Source organism: Choristoneura fumiferana, chromosome 17, assembly GCF_025370935.1.
Source record: "Choristoneura fumiferana chromosome 17, NRCan_CFum_1, whole genome shotgun sequence".
Lineage (NCBI taxonomy): Eukaryota > Metazoa > Arthropoda > Insecta > Lepidoptera > Tortricidae > Choristoneura > Choristoneura fumiferana.
Window position 1 is genome coordinate 17953831 of NC_133488.1, and position 21400 is coordinate 17975230.

The 21400-nt window shown below is 37.5% G+C and overlaps 1 protein-coding gene across 1 annotated transcript in view; it reads right to left on the reverse strand.

Annotated features, from left to right (window-relative positions):
• LOC141437448 (uncharacterized) overlaps positions 1–21029 on the reverse strand; it is a 134088-nt gene extending 113059 nt beyond the window's left edge. The window contains exon 1 of the mRNA XM_074100823.1: positions 20831–21029. The gene's annotated coding sequence lies outside the window, so the exon portion shown is untranslated. The remainder of the gene's footprint in view (positions 1–20830) is intronic.
• Between the last annotated feature and the right edge of the window lie 371 nt (positions 21030–21400).

The following is a 21400-nucleotide window of genomic DNA, read 5'->3' on the forward strand; positions in this document are numbered from 1 at the left end:
CAGAATACCACAAAGGCTTCTTTTATCCCGCTATTCAAACAGTATCCATGTACATGACTTTAATTTAGGTATATAAATAATAAGTGGCTTATAGTGGTGGTGTAGTGTATAGCACGTGGCACGGAATGCCGAGGACCTGGGTTCGATTCCCAGCGCTGGTCTTATTTTTCTGGTTTTTCTATGCATCTATATTTCACTTTGTTTTTGGGTCAACAGGGGCAGACTGAAAACCAGCTCTGGCAGCTTCCGCGTAAGCGCAGCACTAGCTGAGTTTGCTCCTTTTGCCGCAGGACAGACTACTTCCAAAGATATATTCTTATTTTTTTTATAAACTCCTTTTATATGATCTGTGCTGTATTGTACTATTTTATCTTGTATTGTTTATATTGTTGTCTTGTATTATTTGTACTGTTGGCAATTAAATATTTTCTTCCAATATGGGTTTTACGGGATAGCCGTAAAAAAAAACAAAAAAAATTGAAATTGAAATAAAAAATACAAAAAGATTCCAAAAAAAACAATCTTAATTTAGCATCCTCGCACGTCTCTGGTGCAAACGCAGCCTAACGTCAAACCAACCTAACGATACTTACGCCATATAGAGATATTTTGCTTGTGAAGTAACCCTCATTGTTATCTTTTCATTTAGGACCACGCAAATAAAAGCGTTGTAGATTAACATTTGTTTGCTATTGCTGATGAAATTAAAATTAACCTAATGTAATGTTAAAATGACGAGGAAGTATCTTCAGGTAAAAAAAAACTTATTTATTTTTAAACGTATTAGTATCATAGAGTAACTACAGTTTTTTGTGTTTTGAACAATCAAGTGTGCAGTCTACCAAGTGGCGTAGCGTAGTGGGGACGGGAGGGCGGCCCGCCCCGGGCGGCAATTTTGGGGGGCCGGCAAACTTCCATAATAAAAAATACTGCATGAATAACGCGCGTATGTGGGTGTGTGAAAATCCCCTTTCTATATTTGAAGGTACAATACAGTATTGACATCTTCTATAATGTAGTTTTTTAAAACCTAAACAAGAGGGCGATACAATTTTCTTTCGCCCCGGGCGGATGATACCCACAGTACGGCACCGCCGATAAGTAGGATCGATAGATTATCTGCCAATCCTATTTATCTTAACTAATATTATAAAAGCGAATGTACGTCTGTTAGAAAGCGCAACAACGCTTTTACTTATCTACGAAGGGTCTAATACATTGTAGATATTAGGGATGTTACGGAGTTTCGGCTTCGGTGCCCATATACCGAAACTTTTAATTGATTTCACACCTCCGGCTTTGGCTTCGGTTCCGTTCCGATTGATTTCAAGCGGCTGAGGCTTTGAGGTTTGGCTTTGGGCGGAGTTTATATCGGAGCTCACCAGCGGCCGCGTGGCGCGGCGCGTGCCTAGCTAGACAAACAGGTTTGGACTTAAGATTGGGTTTTTGGAATCTTATTTATATTAATTTGTTATTGTTTTGGTGCACGGTAAGGATATCGGTAAGGATCGAGGCAGTGAGTTGAGTTTTGTAAATGGAAATTGGAATGTGATTGAGTTTTATCGTGTGACTGAGACGGTAATGTAGGTTTTGTGAATGTACAAATGGAAAATAATGTGAGAGATTTATCGATTATTGAAGTTGGAGAATACAGCTAAGTGCAAAATATGCGAGAAGAGCGATATTCAAGGAAAAGAGGTACGATGATTTCATTAAAAAATCATTTAAAATCCAACCATGCAAATGAGTACGAAGGATTTGTAAGATTAGAGAATGATAAAAATAATACCGTACAGCCTGAAGCAGCTTAATCTGATATGACTAATTTAGGTCTAATGTTTTTCCTGTTGATTGATGTTTTGTTAATTGCTTTTGATTTTCTGATAATAAGGGAAACATAGTTTACTCAATTAATTACTCATTAATAAATCTAAATAGGTACTTACATTACAGCAGTATTATTTAAGTTTAAAATATTGTTAAAAATAATATGAAATTTAATGACTTTTCTGAATTTCCTATACCCAATTATAGTACTTATAATTAAATTGTTTGTGTAAACATTTCCTAGAAATGCTCTAAGTTACTTTTTTATTTAGCGTGTATTAAATACTTTCCATTTCTATTAAATATTAGATAGGTAATATTACAATGATAAAAAAATATTGACTAATTAGGTGTTCATTTAGTGACAAAGTACAGGCCATACCTTTCTGATAACATCAGACAGGTATGGTCTGTATTCTGTGGCTGTGAATAATTATTTTATTTTAGTATCTGACCCGGCCTTAACAGATTCTTATTTGTCTCCAACACTCCACCTTCACCTACGGTTCCGGTTTCGGTTTCGGTGCCGTTAAAACAAATTTAAAAACTCCGGTTTCGGCTTCGGTTCCGATAAAACCACCCCCGTAACATCCCTATTGTATTAATTATTTGCAAGCCCAACAAGGGTCGTGTCAAACATTAAGCCATCTTCGTATACGAGTAGAGGTAGTTCCAATAAAATAATCAAAAGCTTCGTCCCAAATACAGGACAAATTGCAGAATGCTTTAGCTGTCACTGGGCCAACAAATTGAGCTTGAGGGAGGTGAAGGAATAATTTTTCAATAGAGAGACGTATTTAAGACGGAGGACTTATTTTTAGAACGGTTTTTTTATAATTTTTGGGTGCAGAAACTAGGGTGCACCCATAACTGAATGCCGGTTTTTACCTTGCCTGAAGGAGACTTATGTTTTTCGACCGAACGTAGACCGAATGCAGTCAGCATTTGCCACAATAAAAAAAACTCCCTACGACAGGGTTCTACGAAGTGTCACGTACGAACTTTTCTAGTCTTTATTATCACAGCTGATCATTTGGTATAAAAAATCTTTTTTATTCCCTATTTTGTGCCATTTCTAAAAAATCCTTCTTAGCCCTATGACTCTTAATAAATATTATCTATCTACGTCAAGACTCTAGCTCCAGTATAGTATGACGATGCGCGTTGATTTTTAGTCACTTACGTTACTCTGTTATAGGTATAAGATTATTGTTATGGCTACAATATGGCTATTTTTGCTCCGAAATCATAAAAAGTCTTCATAAATAAAGGCGAAAAGTGTGTTTTTGTTTTAATAAAGGTCGCTAAAATTAAACCTCACCCTACTTCACCCCATTATTTTGTTTGGACATGATTTGAGCCATCGAAACTGAGCATTTTATTTTTAACGTAGACTCAATACAGAAACGATGTGACAACAAAATTATTTGCGCTAACACTGTTAGCGTTTTTTAATTAAAAAGTCCCTAATTGGCAGATTTGGGCTCTGGGATTAAACCGCCTAAACTAATTAGAAAGATTAAAATTCATATTTTCATTTGACCAATAACGAGATTTCAGGGTAATTGGCAAGGGGTTAACAAATTAAAATGTTCGCTCATCTCTCTCTCTGTTTAGTGGTAGAAATGAGCGGGATAGGGATTAAGATGGGTTAAGTATTTGGGTCCTTGGGGACGCTCTCTCAGAAGACGGTACGAAGTCGCAGTGACGTGCCGTAACCGTCACGATTTTATTGCATGCTCTCCACACCGCTGCTTAAAATAAGCAAGCGGTGCGCGTCGTAAGCGTCAGGACTTTACCGCATTGCCTCCACCAAAAGTCGTGACGTTTACGGCACGTCACTGCAATTCCACACCGTCTGCGTATTCTGGGCAGCGGTGTGGAGGGCATATGATACGCAAAATCTGGGGACGGTTACGGAATCGCAGAGACGTGCCGTATGCATCACGATTTTATCGCATGCCCTCCGCAGTCCGCACCGCTGCTCAAACTGCGGAGACGGCACGGAATCGCAGTAAGCAAGCGACCGCGTCGCCCGACTAAGTTCATATTAAGCAGTGGGCCGCGCGCTCCGGTCGCGGTCGCCTGTCAGGATTGCCAACATCGAAATAATGCCAGACGAAGTCGCGTGCAAAAGATAGTAGACTAAAAATATATACAAGAGCCCTTTGCGGCCTATTTTCAAAATAAATTTATACTGCCTTTGTCGAAACTTGGTAAGAGGTTGTCATGCAATTATGACGTAACAGGTAGTGTTGCTAGGTTGTTAAATTACTGACCGCTTTGATGTTTGAACTCCACCAGATCCCAATTTGGGGTGCGTGTCGGGTTACCTGTTCGTGGTACCGAGACCAGCGGTTCCCTTCTGGACCCGTCTGACTGATTTATTTATTTATTTCCACATGTGCAACTTCTCTTTAATTCTTTTGTCCGTACAAATTTGGAATACGCATCTTCTGTCTGGGACCCTCATTTTGACGTACATATTGACGCAAAAGAAAATATCCTACACAATTTATAAGGCGCATGAAATGGAAATATAAATCATATGACGCTAAGAGCATCGTGTCTCTTGAAATGCGTCGTGATATCAAAGATCAGACATTTCTGTACAGATTATTAATGGAGTCAATATGACTAACCAAATTTACTTTCAAAAATATTCTTTAGATGCCCCAAACGACAAATTCGTTCGTCTTATCTATATGCCGTTCCCCTCAGTCGTACTGCATATGCGAGAAATAGACTACTCTTAAGAGCGTGTAAAAACATAATGATTTATTCTCGGATGCAGATATGTTTTGCATGAATTTAAATCAATGTGTAACTGCACTGGTAAAGAAATGAATAAATAGCTATTATTTGGATTTTTTACATACCTACTTGAAATAATAATATAGGTACGATACCTACTCAAATCTAATTACATGTTTAAATAGATATAATAAGCGGAAGTAAATAAAACTTAAAAACTAGTTACAAAATACATCTATTATAAATTTAAACTGTCCTTAAGACTTGACGGATTTTTTTTAATACTTATTTTGATACTACGCGGAACCGATCTTCCGCGTAGTGCGCCCGCTATTTGTAATTTATATGCAATAACATGTATTGGCGTTCCGCCACAGAATAAGTAATAGTACAGTAGTTCCGCCGCGGATGATCAAGCCGGTCTAATTGTTTGGTTTGTCAATTTTGCTTCAAAATTTGTTTTGCATTCTTATTACTTGTAATGTACGCTCGCTCGAGCAACAAAAAATGATATTTTCATCACACTTGCTCGTCAGTAATGTTATTCCATGCCTGTACACTAAATGACAATGGCCTCAAGTGTTCCCGCGGGAATTATGGATTTAATTTTTCTTCTCAAGGGAGTTGTGACTTTAGTTTTAAAAAGTAAGTAGGTACGTCATTTCAGACAAAAGAGGTTTCAAGTCAGCTAACGTTTTATTTACATCTTTAAAACTTAGCTAGGTATAACCCAATTATTCACCATAAAAAGTTTCCACGCATCATGAAACTTCGTTATTTTTATATTTTAAATTTCTATCAAATTGTTTTGCAATAATTTTAGTAAATATTTTTTTATCATGTTGGAATAATTAGCTTAGTATTATCTATAGTACGACTCAAAAAAAGTGACACGGGGCTACTACGCAAATCAAAAATAGAAGTTCGTATCGTTTTGCTGACGCAAATATTATTTAATACGAAAGTGAGAGGGACGGTATGATACGAACTTTGATTTTCGAATTTTGTTGTAGCCATTATTTTATTCATTTGTTTTTATAGCGTCTAGACACAAAATAATATAATTTTTTTGCATTTTTTTTCCTCGCAATATGATGAAAATCACGGGCCGTAAGGGGATTACAAACTCGAGTCATTAAAAGCGGAGGAGCTCCGGCGTCGGGCTTCTAATAGACTCACGCTAGTGATACCCTACTTACCCCTTAATACACAATGTACTATTTTTTATAACTGGAAACTGCTTTGGGTTATGTATCAGCTAAGTTATGTTTATATTTAACTGTGTTATACTGTTTGTATATGTTGTTCGTTTCCCAAATAAATAAATGTACAGTCAAGAGCAAAAATATCTATTCGAACCCACTCAAAAATATGTTACGTACTATATAGGTACCACGGCCTTATCACGTCGGAGTAAGGGTCTGTGGTACATATTTTAGAACGGTTAGATAAGTCCATTTTGCACTTGACTGTACAATTATCTATTACGCTATAATACTTTTAAATAAAATCTAAAAAAATGAAAACCTTACTGACTCAAAAAAAAACAAGTCTATTGGTCTACAATTCTGTTATGTAACTTAATTCAACAGACGGGACCAATTTAAAATCGTTTTACTTTTCTGGCTTTTTCGAGATTACTTACAGTATTATAATATTAAAATCCAAATTTCCACCTTTCAAGCAAAAAATACAACTTTTCAGGAGAAAAAAAAATATACCACACATTTTCTTGTAGTTTTTCTTAATAATTTTGATGCAAACTTTATGGTTAAAGAGATACGTGCGATTTATTCAGATATAGGTCGGTACTTTATGACCTAGTAAACACTGCTTATTTTGGTGCAAATCTTTCTCCCTTCTCTCTCTTTACACCCTTGTGAAGGTAACATAATTACCATTGAAATTTTTCTTTCAATGTGTCGTATAGGAAAGTAAATTACTTTTTATATCTCATTGAGTAAAAAAATCAGACTATTCCATAGTTTTGATTACACGAACTATTTAGCGGTCGTAAAGGCCTTAAAGTACGTAAAGTTGAATAAATTACCGTTTTTACGCGTGTGCCAGTGCCTTAGATTTATTTCGAGGCAATAAAGGGAATGTAAAAATATGGTGTCGCTTTAATAACGGTGTTTTTAACATACTTTATACTTACTGTCGTGATGATTAAACAGTGGGATCTATGTGTACTTTATACCCTAAATTTTGAAAATAAATGTATTCAGGGACTAAAACAATACAGGCCGTAAAGGACACTTGAGTGAATTTCATTTCGAGGATTAATAAAACTGTTAAGATACCATAGACAGAGAGAGAGATTACTTTTACGCCCAAATGTCCTTTACGCCTTTTGAGCCTCAAGGTATCGATATGATCAGTATCAATATGAACCGACATGTATCCGGTAGACCACATGTCTGCCGGTCAAGTACAGAAATCGTTTCATTGAACAAAGTTTACAGTCAAGTGGTCACGAATTTCATATTTGAATTCAATATTTCACTGTTGCGAAACGAACCGCAGAAAGCTGTGGTTTGCAGCTGATTTTGTATTATTTGGTACTAGCTTTTGCCCACGGCTATGCCCACTGGGGAAGGATAAAGATTAGAACTTTTGGGTCACTAGGAGACCGACTACATCACAAAATGACTACATCGCCCATAGTCCAGATCTTAAATTGACCAAGTCTCAAAACTACTTTAGCTCATCTAAGTATTTAATCCTCATCTCATAATGTCCCAATCGCAAAATGACTACACCTCTCCTAGTCAACTTTCAAAATGTCAGAATCGTAAATTGCGCTGATCTCGTCTAGTCCACATCTCGCAAAATAACCACATCGCTCTGGGTCAACATCTCAAATATTGCCTATATCAATTAGCAAATTCGTGAAATGACTGCGTCGTCGAAATTCTAGACAGTCATGCCTAAAATAGTATTTTATGCAACTGTATCGTAATAGGGGTCCTTAAAACACGAGTGTGAGTGTCATAATAGGGTCACATGAGTGTTTTAAGGCCTAATTACGTACAGTTACATACAATATTTTATCTATAATACCCATATATTAAATCCTCTATTATGTGTTCAAGACCATTGAGAATGACCTGCATTAACGAGAACTAGGTAGGTATGTCTGCCCCACGAGCTGCGCCCGCTGCGCGCGCGACGACCTGCTGCTGCTGCTTGTTTAGCACTGACATGTGGTAGAGATTATGCAAAGTCTGACAGCGGTCAAAACAAAGTTTTTTTCGAAGATTACACAGTGCCTGATGATTTCTGAGCCTGAGCTCCTTACAGATACATGCAAAATCAACGTACCGAAGTATAAATGCTATTTTGAATTGGCACAAATTAATGCCTTCCAAGAACTGTTCCCTAATGGAAAGGTTAAGGGTGCTATTTCCATTATTCAAAAGCCGTCTGGGAAAAACCAGACGAGCTGAACTTGGCAAATACTGACAAAGGAAAGCTAAGATGGTCTGGAACGCAATTTGACTTGTTGTAGTTTTTCCTGCATCGCAATTTATAGGACTACTGCTTAAAATACCTAATTCTTATATTGACTAAAACACAAAATGACTAGTTAGTATACTTCCTAAATAGTATAAAGACGCAAAGGTATCTTTCTCTATACGTAAACTCCCCTTCGATCGGGAAGTCGAGCATAATTATGGGTTAGAATCATTTCGTCTAAAAAGCACCGGTCTAAGTAGCAATTGGTCTCAGTGTCAATGATCTAAGCGGTTAGTGATCTAAGCAGCAAGTGGTCTAAAAATTAATTTATTGTTCGTGACTTAAATCAAAATTTCTCAGAGTATTTTAAACAAATGGATTAATGCGCGTTGTCCAACATTAACAGATCATGAAGCACTAATTTTGATTCACGTTCAATGTTTCACCCTGTATGTATTCTAATAAACTATTAAACTTAATATATTTTTTTTACAATACAACATTAAAAGTTTATCGAAAAAATACAAACTGAGACATGGATGCACAGAAAAACCAGAAAAAGAGACCAGCGCTGGGAATCGAACCCAGGTCCTCAGCAATCCGTGCTGCGTGCTATAACCCCTACACCACCGCTGGACAGGAATTTAGACACGAATTTTTCCTATGCATACATATCTCAGGTTGCTTATTTCTACTACGCTACTTATGCAGCAGCACTAGCGACATCTATGTTTCGGTCTCATCGAGAGACGTCAACATTCTTTCGGAACCAACCGCTCACCCAGACAAGAGATGTCGCTTAAGCAATATATTATGATTGGTTATTTGGAGTCTTTTTGTATTTTTTATTTCAACTCCAAATTTGTTACTTTTACGGGTATCCCGTGAAACCAATCCCATGTGGGTTCGATTCCCAGCGCTGGTCTCTTTTTCTGGTTTTTCTGTGCATCCATGTCTCAGTTTGTATTTTTTCGATATGGTTTCACGGGATACCCGTAAAAGTAACAAATTTGGAGTTGAAATAAAAAATACAAAAATACTCCAAATAACCAATCATAATTAAAAGTTTAGCTAAAAGTGAACACGACATTCATTGTCTGTAGGCGGTACGCAATTTGCCGGGTCAGCTAGTAAGTAATAAAAATAAATAAACAGTAAACACAGATAAATTGTCTACTGTCAATTTTCCCAGAACTTTAAAACTGGCTTTAACCGGTGCCAATTCTTCCACATTTAAAGTCCACATGTCTCAAATTCATTTCCAAATTGTATCCTGTAACATGATGCATTGAGTTCTATTTGAATTGCTTATTGCCTTGTACTTACATCATTCTGTTACTAAGCCAGTAAACTCTACACATAAAATTAACGTTCGAGAACATCCATTATGCAAATAAGTCTTTTCTCTTTATCTTTCAAGGCTTAACACACACCTAATTTAATATCCGAGACATTGTAAGTTTTCTAATTTTCTTACACACACACAGGCTACGTGAATGATGCAATTTAAGTTTTTCAAAATTCGATTATACTGTCCAAACATTGTATACTTAGCATCACCATCTTTTCGTACTGCCTTATTTTAATGAGGATCGGCTGCAGACATGGGATCAATGTATATTTTAAGAGGGCTTTTAGATCGAAAAAGCTTAAAGCTTGCTTTCTTTCTCTAATCTTTTATTTCATAAGTACCTATAGTAGTCCGCTCCGCCCGAAGGCTCCGCCGCTAAGAAGTCAATCCTGACACCTGTCATCCTGGTACTAAATACGTTAATGTTTTTTTTTACATATTCAGTATGAGAGGTAAACGTATCAGGATTGACTTCTTAACGGCGGACTACTAAAGTCGTAGAAAAATTATTGCATGCAAAATTATATGTATAAGTAAGTCAATGAAAGCTCGTGGCGTCTTCTTCTTGCGATGTTTGCTAGGCACACATCGTTACCCACGCCACTCGCTTTTTTGACCCTTCTTACACAACTGTTGCATAAAATACTAAAAGTCACGCAAATATTTTTCCCATCATCTGGGGGCACGGCAGTGCCCCCCGCCAAGTCGAGCAAAACAAAAACAAAGGCACGGCCGTACCTACCATACTTTTCTCGAAGCCATTCAGGCTATTATCAACATGTATTTACATTACAATGCTTATTTTGAACTCGTTTACATTTTAAAATTTTTCGTTAAGGTAGTTAAAGCACTTCAGGACAAGCCAAAGGAACAACTGATTTCTAAAAGGCTTCGGTTATAAATAGTACTTTTACTAATACCAGTAAAATACTGTATTACTGTATCCGTTTCTGCACATAGAGTACCTACCTGTTTTCCATATAATCCAAAGCAATTATTTGCAACCAATCCATTCACAACATAAATATCGTCAATGAAAGTGCAATGCCGCGTAACCTTCAAAACTAGCAATTTAGAGATTAACTTCTAAACAGTTTTTTATACTTAATTGTAACTAGAAGATTAAGCGTGAACCGATATAATTGTTAACTTTAAAATTAACTACAAATTAATTTTTGAAATACGAGCAACAATGAAGCGTTCAATAATTTGCACATCGTTCTGTGACAGCTGTCGTCAACAAGTGCGACGTTTTGAACAAAAAGTAGTAACAAAGTGAGATTTCATCACCCCCGATTAGTGTTATGCGTTTTTTTTGATACCTCGATTTTTTGAACCGATATCAAAACATTTTTGAATATTTTCGAACAGCAATGTAATGCGTACAATAATTTGACACGAGAGAGAAGCGTTCTGTGACAGCTGTCACGTTGACAAGTGCGACGTTTTTACTAAAACATAATCAAGTGATAATTAGGCTAATTAATTTTAAAATTAAGTTTTTTTACTAAAACATAATTAAATGTGATAATTAGGGCCTTCACTAATTTTAAAGAATTTGCCTCTAGTTAAATACGCGGCATTGCAATTTAAACAACGACATCCAATTCTAAATTTATAAACAACGCTAGTCTATAATTATTTTTAAAGTACAACACGTTTATCAGCGTAGGACGTCCACCACCGAGATGAACGGATGGCCTCTTTAAAGCCGCGGGTTCACAGTGAATGCAGGCCACTTCCAACCAAAGCAATTGGGGGTAAGGGGGAGACCTATACATGTCCAACAATGGACGTCCTACGGCTGATATGATGGTGATGATGATGAACACACTTGAATGTTTTGTGATCCTTAAGACTGAAACCGTTTTAGTCCATAAATAATGTGATGTTTTTCGTTTATTTTATACTGTAGAATAGATCAGTTACAATCCGACCGATTATTCAAGAGTTTATTCACCACAAAGCGGCGTAGAGGGTGCTACGGCGTAGAGGTGCTACGAAGAGTACAATTTTATTATCCATGTAAATATTTAATCCAGCCCGGTTTACCGTAAGACTTGCAAGAAAAATCGTGCAATTTGCATTATATTGCGAGGCCGTAAAGTTTACGGGTATGAAATGGTCAATCAATATGCAACTTGCAAGTCTAAACTGCGTTTAACACAATTTGTAGCTTAAGCCTTATTTAGACTTTTGGCTTAGACTTATAGCCCAGTCATTCTACAGTTTTTTTGGAAATAATTTGATATAAGGCTAATTCTTTGTATACGGCTTCTACTTGTCATTTTAAGAACCAAAAATAGGTGGTTTTTTTTGTAGCAAAAATGCTATCAGGAAATTTACTGTCAAAATATGTTTGAATTATATTTAGACCCGCAAGCTGAATCCACCAATATATCTAACAGGAAATTAAAAAAAATGCACTAAAGTGATTATTTCGTAATATGTCTAATTTCTATTACGAGAAAAATAAAATAAGATTTTTTAAGTCACATATCCAACAATAGATATGATTGGAAATTACGTATTTTGTTAAACCGATATAAAATTAGCAGCAAAAATAAGTACTAAAAGTCTCGAGGCACGTTAAAAAGACATACTTAAACCGTAACTATACTTACCTTATATGCCACTATCGTTACTAATTTTCAATTTTTACTTTTCAAAATATGGAGCCTTTTTTTAAGTTCCTTTTCAAAAAATAAGTGGATTTTACATGTGTTCCAAAGAACATAAATTAAACTAATAAATTGTGACGTAAATAGGCTTATAGTAATTTCGTCTGATTTTTACAGAATTATTTTTATAAAATTTTACTGTCGCGGTGAAAAATTTTGGTAGATTATTGAAGAATATATTCGCAAATTACCTTATTTAATTTTTTATGCAAAAAATGTTGATTTTACTTAGAGCGAAGGTGTTAGGTGACTGGGGTATTACGCTACGCGACGGAGCCGCGGGGTGAATTATTAAAAAGTATGGATTATTCACGATAGTCTATTTGGCTGTTTCTTCACAGGAAACATGCGGTTGTTTTCCCACTACTTCCTTCACCAGAGATGAAGGAAGAACTGCGTTTATTTTTTCGCCCTTGTTTCTTTGCAAGAACTGAAGGTGCTACTGCGAAAAGAACACACACACATACACACAGAAATATCACCATGTATTCCCAAATGGGTAGATAGATAGATAGAATCTTACTTCACAACAACATACAAAGCTCAAAATACAATAGAAAATATACAATAATTTAAAACCTTTTAATTTAAAAGTGGCACCAAAATAATAGTACATTACTACACTACTAGAAATGACTACACTATTAGAAGCCCGAAGTCCTAGACTTAGGGCTTTAATGAGTCGATGTTCGTAATTCTAGTACCGCCCGTGCGACATACAATGTTTTTCATCGCATTTGCGAGTGAAATTGTATATTTGTAAAGAAAAAGTAATATTTTTTCAAAAATTGCCGATAGCGCTGACTACACTCTTGGCAGCGCCAGCTCTCCGCCGCCATCCCCCTACGCAGCTTGTGCCCGACCTGCGTGCGCAGGTGCTCCTGCAGCAGCGCGCGCACGGAGCAGCAGCACACCATGCAGTAACAAACTCATTTACCGACCTTGGGCTTCATGACAACAAAATTAGTACGGGAAATGACTCATTTTCCGACCACGGGTTTCATGACAAGCACATTAAGGTTCAGGGTTTTATTTGGAGGGTTGCAACCAAGGTAGCCTGCATGTTACGACACTGTTTACGAGCAAGTGTGATGAAAAGTTCATTTGTTATTCCTTAAATTAAGATTTAATTCTGTCAGAAACCTAGGCTGATATTCTGTCAGAAACCTAAGGCAATCAGGCTGTGCCTCTTAACTTATTCCAAGTAAAGGATTTTGAAGGGAAGTGGGGTAGGCAGAGCACACGAAACGTTACCGCTTCGGAGCCACTTTTAGCAATTTTAGGTTTTAAGTTAGCCGAAAGGAACAAAGGCGAAAAAATAAGCGCAGTTCTTCCTACATCTCTTGTGAAGGAACTAGTGCGTAAAAAAGAAGGTACTGGTTCCTTCGGAGAAACAGCCAAAGGAACTACCGCGAATAATCCAAAAGTATTCAAACGAGTAGCGCAATGTACTTGTAACTCTTACTTTAATCATGCGCACCCTGTACAGAGGTTTTACGATGAAGGGGTTGACGGGGTCAAAAATTCGGCAAACTAATTATAACAATAAGTTGAAAGGGTTTCAAAATAAATTAAACTCTTTTCCTCTGAGCTTGACGCATTTTTTTCGGGGTACTGTTTTTTTGTGTGAAGCCGTGGTGGCCGAGTGGTTTGACCTATGGCCTCTCAAGCAGAGGATCGTGGGTTCAAACCCCGGCTCGCACCTCGTGAGTTTTTCGTTTTTTTTTGTTTTTATGGTATAGGGGCAAACGAGCAGGCGGATCGCCTGATGGAAGCGATTAATGTGCGGAATTACATTTGAAATTTAACACGAGCTTTACGGTGAAGGAAAACATCGTGAGGAAACCTGCACAAACCTGCGAAGCAATTCAATGGTGTGTGTGAAGTTCCCAATCCGCACTGGGCCCGCGTGGGAATACTGCCCAAGCCCTCTCATTCTGAGGGGAGGCCTGTACAGACGTATATACTGGGATGATGAATGATGAGTTCTATTATTACAGTCATTTTATAGAAGAAGAAGAACTATTATTAGATATTAACTGTAACTATTATTATATATAGGTATTTTAGCTATCTAAATTTTACGAAAATCTGGCCAGAAGTAAGCGGATTCTGTAAGTAAATATGTCCTGAATAGTACAGTTTAAAAAAAATTGTTCGCTCATATGAAACAGTTGGAAACTAATCATTTGAGAAAAATATTCTCGACGAAAATTCAAACAGCCAAACAAAGCAAATCCCATTTATTTTAACGAAACTTATCCTCCATTCTCGTTCGGATACTGCCGCTGGCGATTGAATAAACAAAAAACCGGCCAAGAGCGTGTCGGACACGCCCAAAATAGGGTTCCGTAGCCATTACGAAAAAATTAAGTAATATTTTTCTAAGGATTTCGTATTTTATACGGAATCTTCCAAGTTTAGGTTTATTTTATATGCTAGGCTGCTATTTACTCTTAAACTACTAATAACTCTCAAGCAAACTTAGCCGTTATAGTTTTCCTTGAAAGTTTTATATACTTACTACCATCTTTAATTTTTTTTTAATTTTTCCACTCACCTGTTTAGATTTTAGAGGGGGGGGGACGCTCGACTTTAATGAAAATTTACACTTTAAAGTTGAATATTTCGCAAACAAATCACTCAATCGAAAAATCGTCTTAGCAAACCCCTAATGTTTTAAAAGACCTATCCCCACACTATAGAGAGGTAGCTACCCTAAAAAAAATTTTTATTGATTTTTTATTGTGCCATTTTGTCAGCATAGTTTATACATAATACCTATATTCGTGCAAAATTACAGCTTTCTAGCATTGATAGTGCCTGAGCAAAGCCGCGGACGGACAGACACGGCGAAACTATAAGAGTTCCGTTTTTTTCCATTTTGGCTACGGAACCTTAAAAAACACCAAGTGATATACGATGTAGGAAAAAAGCGCCAGTGAATTGAAAGGGTCACTAAAAGGTAACATGGAACACATGCCCGGCAAAATTGGAAATGATTCGAAACGAGGTTGTTTTGTTTGCTTTCAATTGCATTTAAGAATGTTTAAGCTTACGAGCAGAAGGTGGATGGGTCGTTTCAGGAGATAATGGACCTGAGTGGCCCAATGAGAGGTATACATTTTTAGTAGGTATATGTGAGTACTTTTACGTATCTTCGTACAGTACGATTACTTGGAGTTAACACTTTGACAGATGGGCGTGCCTTCAGTCAATTTTCAACTTTGAGGTCATACAAATAAAATAGCTTTTACATAATCTGTAAACGTGGGTAGCGGTATACTAAAAATGGCTTTATTTGTATGACGTCAAAGTTGAAAATTGACTGAAGGCACGCCCATCTGTCAAGTGTTAACTCGAATTAATCAAACTGTATACACACCTCTTATTTTGCCATGGAAGTCTAAAGCTGGATCGATTTTGGTGGATGAGGTATCTAATTGTTAAAGCTGTCAGTCCGGGCTGGCTGTCCATTTCAGGAACAGACACCGTCGAGGGGAAAATGGGTTTTTAATACTCGAGTTTTATACTCTGCTTTTCTCTCAGATTGCGAGGAAATGACATAACAGTGGAACCACACCTGACTCCAACAAATGCTCGGCTATGGTGACTTGTTTACCTGGCGACAACTGCAACGGCAACTGTAACGTTGCCGAAACGTCGAGGTAAATATTACTTGTGCAATAATAGCGTGATAAGTCCCGTTTGTGGTATTTTGACTATGAGTGAGAATCACGAAAGTTTAAGACGTTATAACATAATATTATTCACTTACTAGGTACTTTTCACTTTCATTCATTGCTAATATAATTATAAATATTTAGTTTTATTGATTTATTTCATTGACTTTTGACGACCAGATGGCCTAGTGGTTAGAGAACCTGTCTACGAAGCTTGAGGTCCCGGGTTCGATTCCCGTGTCGGGGCAGATATTTGTATGAAAAATACGAACGTTTGTTCTCGGGTCTTGGGTGTTTAAGTATGTATTATCTATATAATTACATTTATCCGTTGCTTAGTACCCATAACACAAGCTTTGCTAAGCTTACTTTGGGACTAGGTCAATTGGTGTGAATTGTCCCGTGATATTTATTTATTTATTTACTTATAGTTGTATATAAATTAAAAAAATATGTAGAAACTTTTTTTGTTTGTGGCTCTTGACACCTGATTACCTTGATCTTAGAGGAAGATTTTACTTCATGCACTAGAGCATAAAAAGTCATTTTATGTCGCCTAGATCCAGCATAAACACAAACTTTACGAGCATGAGAAGTGAAAAAAAGATTTACTTATAGTTAAGTCCTAGACACGAGTATTATCAGCTGATACTCGTAGTATTGGTCGTCGTTGTAGAAAATATTGATACCTAATTTGTTAGCTCCCTATTTATATCAAATTCCATCCCAACCAGTGAATCCATTTTAGCATAAAAGAATAAATAAAATAAAAATATTCAAATATTTGATTACTCTTCTCTACCACTCAAAGGTTGACTGGCAGAGATCCCTTCAGGTATAAGTCCGCCTTCGTATGTTTTTTTTCTGAAACCTTTTTGTTTTTCCTTTTTGTACAATAAGGAGTATAAACAAACAAACAAACATGTACACACATTCCTACGCCTACCTGCACGTTAGTCGAGGAAACTTAATCGCGTACAGTCACCAGCACCAATATCTGACACAACAAGCGTGCATAAATATCTGATACGACTCTATTTCTAGGGCCGGAAGGACGTGTCAGATATTTTTGCACTCCGCTGTGGCAGATATTAATGCTGGTGACTGTACCAGATCCTAGGACCAAAAGGTCCCACCCTTTTCATATAGAAATTGTCTATATCAAAGCTTAAACTTAAAATAAAAGACGGCCTAGTGCAAGTCGGACTCGCGTACCGAGGGTTCCGTACAAATTTGTAGGTATTTATTTACACAGTATAAAAAAGGAGCAGTAATCCGTCTCAGCAGCGTCCTTGATATAACCTAATTATTATTATAACTCGCGTTCCGGCCGTTTGTATGAAGACGGTGTACTGCTCCTTTTTGTACTGTGGTATTATTGTCAAGGGCGCCCCACGTTGGGCGCCACTGTCAAGGGCAGACCTCTTGAGGGGAGGTTTGACCTTAAAGGAGGCCTAGTAGGTTACGCTTTGAGTAAAACAATAAGACGTTTTAACATTTTTTTTAATTAAAAATTGAACACAAAAAATAACAGGCCTAGTATGACAAAATTAAAAGTAAAAGTATTACGAGAACCTCAGGTAGTAAGTTCAAGCGATTTTATTGAGATGTCGGTTCTGATTATTCGGTCTCCCTGGCCTACACTTCCCTGGAGTCGGAGAGAAGAACCCGGAGCGAAGAGGGCTGGGCACAGCAGGGGGGCCTGGTCCAGCTGAGTGGTCGTCGGTGCCGAGGTCAAAAGGGGCCTTAGGGCGGCAGGACGAGCAGCCTGGACAGTGTTCCACGCCGGAACGATCAGGGTCTTGGACGAGCCAGGAAGGATGTGCAGAGCTCCGGAAGTTAAGGCCGTCAGGGCTTAGTGTTAGGTTAGGGCGTAAAGGAGCCGCCTGAGCCGTGAGAGTTGTAGCCGAACGGAGCTTTGAAAGCTGTAGCCGTACGGAGCTGCCCTGTAAATTAGGTGGTGTCAGTTGTGGTCCAGTGCTAGATTGTTTGCCAGTCACTCCTCTGCAGCGATGCACCAACTCTTAGGGTGTGCTGAATTGCAGTGAGTGGCAGAGACAATCATACGGAGTTACAGGCAGGCAAAGGAAAGTGATTCTAGTTTTATATAATTATTTTAAAAAGCAAAAGAAAAAATAAATAGCCTAAGTGACCGTTAAAATTTGAATACAACGGTTCACTAAATAACCGTTAGAAGATTACATTTGAAATTAAACGTTACTTAGCTGAGTTTGAATTTATTTTAACACCGGTAAGCATCCGTTGCATAAAAGTAATAAGCATTAACATAGTTTCTGAGTATTATAACAACGGATGAGAGAAATTAACAAGTGTTAAAATATTAAGTATAAGAAGTGTTTGAAATAAAAGATTCCCTGGCCAGGGGAAGCCTTCAGTTCAATTACACAAAGTTAAATTATAAAGAAAATAATTATAATAAAATACACAGAAAAACAAGAGTTAAATATCGGAGAACTTACCAAGTCTTGGGCGCATGGAGCTTTCGAGGGAGCTGTTTGGTGTAGTGTGAGCTGTTGAATGTGTATTTTACAGCTGTGCTTCAGCTTTTAAGGGCAAGAATATTACAGTTAGAATTCCCCCGGTCACAGCTGATCGTCGACACCCCCTTGGCCGGCAAAAACGGTCAAGGGTGAGTTGGTTATAGCTATATTTAGTCATACAAACTCGTGTAGTAAATGAGTGTAATAAAATGCCTACTTTTATAAAATAAATAAGTAAATAATAAATAAATATTAAATACATATTATTACGTAAATAAATGAGTCAAGGGAAAACTACGGTGGCGACCTCTAGAGTTCGTCCGTCATTCTGCTCAGAGATCCCTAATTGAGGAAAGCGCCATCTAGCTTACACTGAGCTAACTAAAAATGTCAGCGATCGCCTGTATGCATCGTGACAGTATTTATGAATATCCAGTCTAAACTTCATAGTTAGGGAAACGGAAAATACCCTACAAACTTTGATTCCCTTCAGAGTGTCGAAATATGCGTTTATTGCTATATAAACAGCTGCATCTTTTTTTACGTTAACATAGAAATTTGATTGTTTCACAGCTTTAACGGACTTTAGACTTGAGTATACGTTTAATTTCAACTCGATATGTTTACGCGTTCCCGAGATAAAGATTGACAGACCGACGGACGGACGGACGCACAAAAAAGTGATCCTATAAGTGTTCTGTTTTTCCTTTTGAGGTACGGAATCTTAAAAACCGGCCAAGGACATATCGGCCAAAGTGCAGAGAGGATGCCGTCCTACATACTAAAATGCGGTAAATATTTTATGAAAAATGTTGATGTTCCATTTCTCGTTAATTCGTATAGCCTTTTAAGCTGTGATAATTTTCCTTTTAATAACGTTAGCGTAGGAGGAGGCGGAGGATACAACTGGACCAAAAATTTGCACTTAAACCGCAACCTTTTCTAAACGGATCGCGGTAACTCACGATTTAGATGACAAATTTTACGCACATCATTGATCGGCTGACAAGTTTCGCCGAGTAACAGTAGGTACGACGATGTATTGTTTCGCAGACTAACGTTTCGTTACTCAACCTTTATCAGTTAGCTTATGATGAGTAAGCCGAACAACTAAGCCTATTAATCACTACACATTCTGAACGTTTGCTCTGGCTGTCGCATCGTAGCTCTCAAACGAATGGACCAATTTCGATTCGTATTTTTACGTAAAAGCTAAATTCCTTGCGGCGGTTTCTAGCTGTTTCGACGTTTGCTCGAACAAATTTGTGCTTTCACATTTGTGTGTATTTTATTAAACTCAAAACGAACCAAATCGCGACGTTAGCAGTACGGTGCCACGGCACGTTTGTTCCGCTCACTCGGCTCATGCGTTGTTGGTCGCTATTCTACTAAGACGTGGTTCACACGGCATTGTCCTGCGCGTATATTTGCAGTACCGTAAACTGCTTCAACTTTGCCCTCTGGCCCCGACATTGCCTGATTCGATTTATAGTCGATAACTCAGCACCCTTTAGGTTTTTAAACTTTTATCCCCCCGTAATAATAATTCCGGTGTAGATAAAAGTTTAAAACCTATAAGAGTGCTAAGTTATCGACTCTTAATCAAATCAGGCAATGTTGGGGCCAGAGGGCAAAGTTGAAGTAGTTTACGGTAACGAATAAACAGTGGCACATGCCACCATTCACATGTCGTTTGTTTGTGCAGTACAAACGTTTGGTATAGGTAGAGTCATTCACGATGAAGCGTGCCGTGATTCTTATTACAATGTCATTAATGTCTAATTTTGACAAAATCACGCGTCTTCGTGGATTGCACTAGGTATACAAAGGTTCGACGTATACTGCAAAAAAACGTGCATGACAATGCCGTGTGAACCACGTCTTAGTAGAATAGCGATCATCATCGCTCATCGTCGCTCGCACCTAACTACATTTTGATGTCATGTTGTTGATAACTCTGCTTATCGCGTTTCGACGAACAGTTGTTCGGTTAACTGAAACAATAACGAAATAAACAACCGACAACTCTGTATAATTGCTATTCTTCCTACCGGCTATTTGGCGAAACAAATAAGTAATAAGCGCAACGAGATTATAGGCACCAAACGATACTCGGCCAAAAGAAAGGTCTGCCAATAGTTGTCTGCGAAACAAAAATCTACGTACTTAAACTCGGCGAATCAACAGGTTTGGTCCCTACGAATCGCTGTACTTATCAAAATATTTTGGAAAAGCTGCAATAGTTTTCGTAAGATCTACCTATATCTAATGATACCCTTCTCTCACTAGAATCACTAGACTAGACGAGGAAAAATAATTTTGACAACGCGATCAATGAATATATTATTATTTATTTCATTATCATTGGAGCTTTCTCTAAAAACTACTAACGTTTCTGGTAGGTAACTAACTTGGACGAACGGACAGATAGGCAGACAAGTATGGATAAAGTACAAGGGTTCCTTGTTAGAACTACGGAACTCTACAAACCAAAAACAAATGAAATTAAAACTTCTGTCACAGTTCAAATAAAACTTTTAAATTCCAACAAGAATACTTCTTGTAAAAGCTTACCCTGCAATACTCGCCCAAATCCACCAATTAAAATATTGAAGCAGTCTTTAAATCCTTGTAAATCGTTCACAGCACTCGGCACAACAGTTTTGTCAATATCACAATCATATTTGAATACATTAATGTCGCCTTTGAGCTAAGTTTCACGAGAAAACTCGAATTATCGGTCAGGTTGCGATCGAAAAATTTGGCACAAGCGCCTGCCGTGCGCATCTGAGCAATACTGACGTACGCAGCCATGCGTCCGTACAATCTTGCCAGGCGCCTTACATAAATCAGATATATCTGTTTACATTCTAACATTAACGCTGTCGACCTAGCACTCGAAACTGGAGTATGCTGTCGTAATTGAGCATAAATAATAATTCTAAAGTCAAGTCATCGTTTTATTAGACGACGGGATAAGACCATCGCAGACACTTGGAATAAAGGGGTCGGTTGAGAATTGGATCGTGAATTTTGCAGTAGGTAATGAAAGATGAATTATTTGGTTTAGTATTAAAGCATTTTGAGCTATTATTTTTATTCATAGTAAAGCTTAGGGACTCTGGGTTTCAAACTGGTTAATTC